The sequence below is a fragment of the Zingiber officinale genome, chromosome 1B (genome assembly GCF_018446385.1).
Source record: "Zingiber officinale cultivar Zhangliang chromosome 1B, Zo_v1.1, whole genome shotgun sequence".
Classification (NCBI taxonomy): domain Eukaryota; kingdom Viridiplantae; phylum Streptophyta; class Magnoliopsida; order Zingiberales; family Zingiberaceae; genus Zingiber; species Zingiber officinale.
The window spans coordinates 50863576-50869456 of record NC_055986.1 but is presented as its reverse complement, the minus strand read 5'-3'; positions in this window follow the sequence as shown (position 1 = coordinate 50869456).

The window sequence follows — 5881 nt, the reverse complement described above, 5'->3', positions numbered from 1 at the left end:
TACAAATTAAAACTCTCTGCTATCCACTATACACTTCTGAAGTTGTACATATACTAAGGAAGGGAATCTACACTTTCTATTTGATCAAAACTGAAATGAAACCCTTCCAGCTGAAATCAGACACTCCAATCGATCAGCTGATCGATTGGAGTTATCTGATCGATCCACTAATCAATTCAGCGTGCTACTGTGCATGGAAGAATTTCTAGATCGATCGGCTGATCGATCCAGCCTGGCCAATCGATCTGATGATCGATTCAGAAGCTCTCTATTTGCGGGAGCGAATTCCCCGATCGATCGGCTGATCGATCCATGGCCAATCGATCAACTGATCGATCCGTCAGCTTTCTGTTCGCGACAGATCGCTTCCCAATCGATCGGCTGATCGATCCCATAGTGTTCTGTACGCGGGGACTTCCTCCAATCGATCAGCTGATCGATTGAGGACTGCTCAATCGATCCACTGATCGATTGGGTTTCTGATTTCAGCCGAAATCTCACCCGATTTCGTACAGGACCTTTCAGAAATGAACTAAGAGCATAAAATCACTACTAGGCATATCATTACTCACATTTACTATCTATTAGTAAGACAATTAGCAGTCGAAGCATGGCATAATACTTAAGTTCACCATTTCTGATACTTATCATCCTAAAAGTGCAGAAAGGTAATAACATAAGAAAAGTGCAGAAAGCTAATTCCCAAAGATCTTTATTCCAAATTCCTCTTTCACACACATCTGGTAGCATTGTCCTCTAGCCTCCACTAATCCGTCTTTCCTTTACCTTTATCTGCAGTATAAGGAAAATGCAACTATAAGCTTGGGAGCTTAGTAAGAAACCATTTACCTCACAAAACATGCATTCGAAGAAAATCATGCTTCCTTTTAAAAGATGCTATTTAAAATACATGCTATTAATCATGCTGAAAACACTAAAACATGGCATATGAACATGTAAGTCATGCTAACAATTACTGAAGAAAGGCTATCCATTGTATCGACAAGCTAACTAAATTGATACATAAGCTAAGCTGATTATTATAGCAATGAGAAAACTAACTGAAGCTAAGCTGTATCCACATATCTAGTTGTGAAGTTTGAAAACTATTTTCATACGTAGATAAAAATACTAAACATGCTGCTGTTGGGCCCGTCATCTGTACATGCTGTGCGCGCATCCCTAACTAGGCCCGATGTAGCAAGTCCCGAATCTAGTAGGGTTACTGGGTTATCTAAACCTAGGGACGACTATGGGAGCCCAACCCAAGGACAACTGAAGTCCAGTACAGTGCTACTGATAAAGTAAAATACTGTTTATAAACTGATTTATCATATCTTGCTTTTTACTAGGTTATCTGAACCTAGAACTAGGCTATCTGAACCTAGAGGCGACTGTGGGAGCCCACTCATTGGACCGTATTCCCATATAAGCTGAAGCAAGGCTAAGTCTACTATTTAAATGCGTCTACAACATTTAACTAAACTATTAAAATGCCTACTGTGGCATTTAGCTGTGCTAACCATTTCATCGAGCACTTGGTGTGCACTAATTCACACCCTACGTACCGATGGATTTGCATATGACAAAACTAAAGCATAGAAACATACAAATAGCTACTTATACTGCAGGTGAGGGGTTACTCACATCCTGCGCTAGTTTTCCTTACAATCCAATCGCTAGGTTTTTCGGAGAAGAGATCTCTTCGCCGATCTTCTTGCGTCTATGCGTTCTTCTCGCTGAGGGGAGCGTCCTCGTGCTGGAATCGTCGCCGGAGGGTGCTTCTACGACCTTAGGGAGGAAACCCTAGGTCTTCTTGAGCTTGGGCGCCGAGAGGTTTTGGAGAGAGAGGGGTCGGCGGGTGAGGTTGAGGGAAAAGAAGAATTGTCGTTCAAGAAAATAACAATCTTCACTTAAATTCCCTATTTATATTAAGTGCTAATTTCATCCCAACTCCATCATAAATATAATTGTTCCTCTCTTCTTTCAGCACACCCCTGTTGGGGCCTCCTGGTTACTAAGTCACCCTATAAGGCATAGAGTTCGCTAGGTCTCGGGTTCAATTCCCGCTTAGGCTATTTTACGTTTTTATCTAATTTTTGCTACTTCTGCTACTCCAAAAATTCCATAAAAATATTCTAAAATTCCAGAAAAATCATAGAATATTTCTAAAATTACTTTGAGAATTTTTGGGCGTTACAAGGAGAAATGTTCAAATGGGTCAAAGGATTGACAGGACACATGGTGGAGAAGTCCCAATAGGTCATGATTGACCAGAGATTGAGCAAGGGAACCCTAGACTTAGATTAAGCAAGTTAGGGCTGGGCAATCGATTAAGACAATCAATTGGATCGACCTAAACTAATCGATTAGGAGGTTCTTACAAGAACACAGAGAGGACCCGAATCGATTTGTCAATTGATTAGATCGAGCCTAATTGATTAGGGCCAATAGATTCACGAAGAGGAATTCACGAAAAATATGGTTGAATCGATTGGGTCTAATCGATTCAACCACTTCTAATCGATTAGGTCAATCTATTCGGCAGTGCTTCAATGCGAGAAGAGGGAATAGATTAAAGCAATCGATTAAGAAGGCTTAATCGATTGGACTTATTATCAAGGCCTTTTGGGAGTGAACAGAGAGTTGTGAAATTGATTAGGGCTCTCTAAATCGATTGGGATGGATCATCAATCGATTATAGTTTGAAAAAAGAGCCATTATGTAGGTGTTGGATGGTAGGATAACATGACAGTTGATTAGGAGTGAGCCTAATCGATTGGGAGGTATTTGAGAACCCTAGAAAAGGGTTTTTGAGGAATTTTTCACTAGAGCTTTCAACACCTGTTCTTGAGATTTGGGGGAGATAAGTGTTGTTGCATTTCCCTCCTTCAAGAGACATTCCAAGACAAGAAAACCTCAATAAAATCAAGGTTCAAAGTGCCAAGTCATGTTTCGATTTGTATTTGTGTTTGTTTCCTTGTTTCGAGTTGTATTCTTGTTCTTGAGCTTGTATAAGACTTCTCTGCCTTCGAATTATTTTTGAGAAAGAGCTCTTTCATAGTGTATATGTTAAGAGGTGCTGGATCTTTGGATTAGTCACCTCAAGGAGGTGGATACCAAGTAAATCCTCATATTAGCATTGGATAGTTCTTTGCTTCAAGTATTTTGCTGCAACTTAACTTTGTCAAAGCAAGAGAAGCTATTCTCTCTCCCCCCCCCTTTCTAGCTCTCCTTGATCCCAACAAGTAGTATCAGAGTAAGGTCACTCTTCATCGGACTTATTGCTAAAATGGGAAATGAGCTAGAGGAAGAAGAAGAAGTTGGAGCCCTAAAGTCAATTAGTCAAAGATTATCATCAAGGGAGCTCAACTTCAAGATGGATTTCCAAGATGGACTCGGATATGATACTAGAGCACCTCCATCATTCATATCGATAAGCTTTTGGTCTTTGGAAATCAAGGATAAAAAATTTCTTGATGATGGAGATAGAGCAATGGTTTTCTCTAATAGAGGGGTTTCAAGCTCCAACGGATGACAAAGGAAAAATCCTTAACAAGAGCAATTAAAGCGAGGAACAAATCAAGAGATGAGAGGCCAATGATAAAGTAACCAAATTATTAGTTAACTTATTGCCAAGCAACATGTTGAGCCAAATTGAAGATTATGAAGATTCTAAAGAGGTATGGAGCAAATTGGTGAAGCTCCATGAAGATTCATCCTCAATTGAGAGCAACGACAAAGGCAAAGAGAGAAACTCTTTGTTTCATCTACATGAGAATTTAGAGGATGAGAGATGCTCAACATCCGAGGATGAAGATGAAGAGACATCCACCTTAAGGATTGAGGGGGGAATGTAGATCATTGGCATTGGAGCAAGAAGAACCCTCTACATTCGGATCGAATGAAGAATTTGCCACCCCTACATGCAAAGGTATAAAAATTTCAAATTGTAATAATAAAAATCACATTTTTTACTTTGAGTATAGGGAAAAAGGACATTACAAGAGTAAGTATCCTAAATTACTAAATCGATTGGGATGAATCACTAATCAATTCGAGTTAAAAAAAAAGAGCCATTATGAAGGTGTTGGATGGTTAGAGGACGTGACAGTCAATTAGGAGTGAGCCTAATCGATTGGGAGGCATCTGAGAACTCTAGAAAAGGGTTTTCGTGGACTTTTCACTAGAGCTTTCAATGCCAGTTCTTGTAATTTGGGGGACATAAGTGCTGCTACATTTCCCTCCTTCAAGAGAAATTCCAAGACAAGAAAAGCTCAAGAATCTTTATATTAGTCATATTTCAATTTGTATTTGCATTTGTTTCCTTGTTTCGAGTTGTATTTTTATTGTTGAGCTTGTACGAGACTTCTCCGCCTCCGAATTGTTTCTGGGAAGGAGCTCTTTGATAGTGTATGTGTGAGAGAGGACTGAATCTTTAGATTAGTCACCTCAAGGAGGTAGATATCAAGTAAATCCTTGTGTTAGCATTGGAGAGTTCTTCACTTCAAGTATTCCACTGCAACTTATTTTTGTCGAAGCCAGAGAAGCTATTCACTCCCCCTTCAATTTCCTAATCGAAGATCTTGAGACACTCGATGGACAAGATGAAGAATGGTAGGCCAAGCTATCAGATGACTCGAGACGTAGAATTGTGACTCTATAGGAATCCATGCCAGAGTACTTGAGAAGAAAAGTTGAGGAGCTGAACTAGAGCTCTACCAAGACTATGTTAAATATAGTTTCCTTAAAATATTTTCATCCCCTCTTCAATGATGCTTAGAAATTTCATAAAACGTATGTTTTCTAGGATACTATGGCTCAACCACGTTTGCAACCATGCACTGATTATTTATAGTGAACTAAACGTTCTACCCGACCACTATCACCAGAATGAGAGAGGTGGAGGAAGAACAATGGGAAGAGTGATCGCTAATGGATGAAAAATTTTGACTCTCATGTTGATGTTGCCTAGGGAAGAGCCTCTATTTATAAGCTCAAAATCCTTGTTGTCATGCCCCAGAGGTATGCTTGCCGATAAGAGGACAACATCTCCCTCTCTCTTATGACAACATATGAAACCTGGATACATTACAACAAGGTTGTACAAGTGTAATAACTACAACCCACACGGTTGGAAACAAACATAGCGAAAGATTGAGGGATTTACACGATCCACTCACAACAAGAAAATTAAAAGTGATTGTGTGTCGGTACAGCTTAACTCAATAATTACAAATACACCACAAGACTAAAATCCACTAACATAACCAAAATGCAAATACAAAGCAACAAGACATAACGTAGAAAACACAATATCAAGTGTGATGTGGGACTAGCAGCCAGGACCTCTAAGAGACACGACACATCCTCTATCTACTAACCTAGAAATAAAAGTGAACATAAGGGGTAGTGATTACAAAATACTCAATAGGTATAAGATAGATAGTGAATAATCAATATAGTATAGGAGATCAAAGGAAATACAGTCTTTGATAAATACTTACCATAAGCGTAAGAGAAGTAATATAATCATCTTCTAACCAAAAGTCTAACCAACAACATAAAACTCCACTAACCTACTCAATCAGGTATAACCAACAAATCAGGAATACACACAGTACATCCAAACCTACACAAATAAATATATGATTAACATATAGAAAGCATGTAACAAGTACTGACTAGCACAACGATATGATATCACGAATGGTTCTCATGGGAAGTCAATGACTATCTATGAGAAAATGGTCTACCACAGATGATCTTATGGGCAGATAGGATGAGGTAGATATCTAGCTTCTTAGCCACTGGCTACGGGAGAACACTCTGTTGGAACCCCAAAGGTTGTTTTAGTGTGATCAACAAGTTAAGTTAGGTC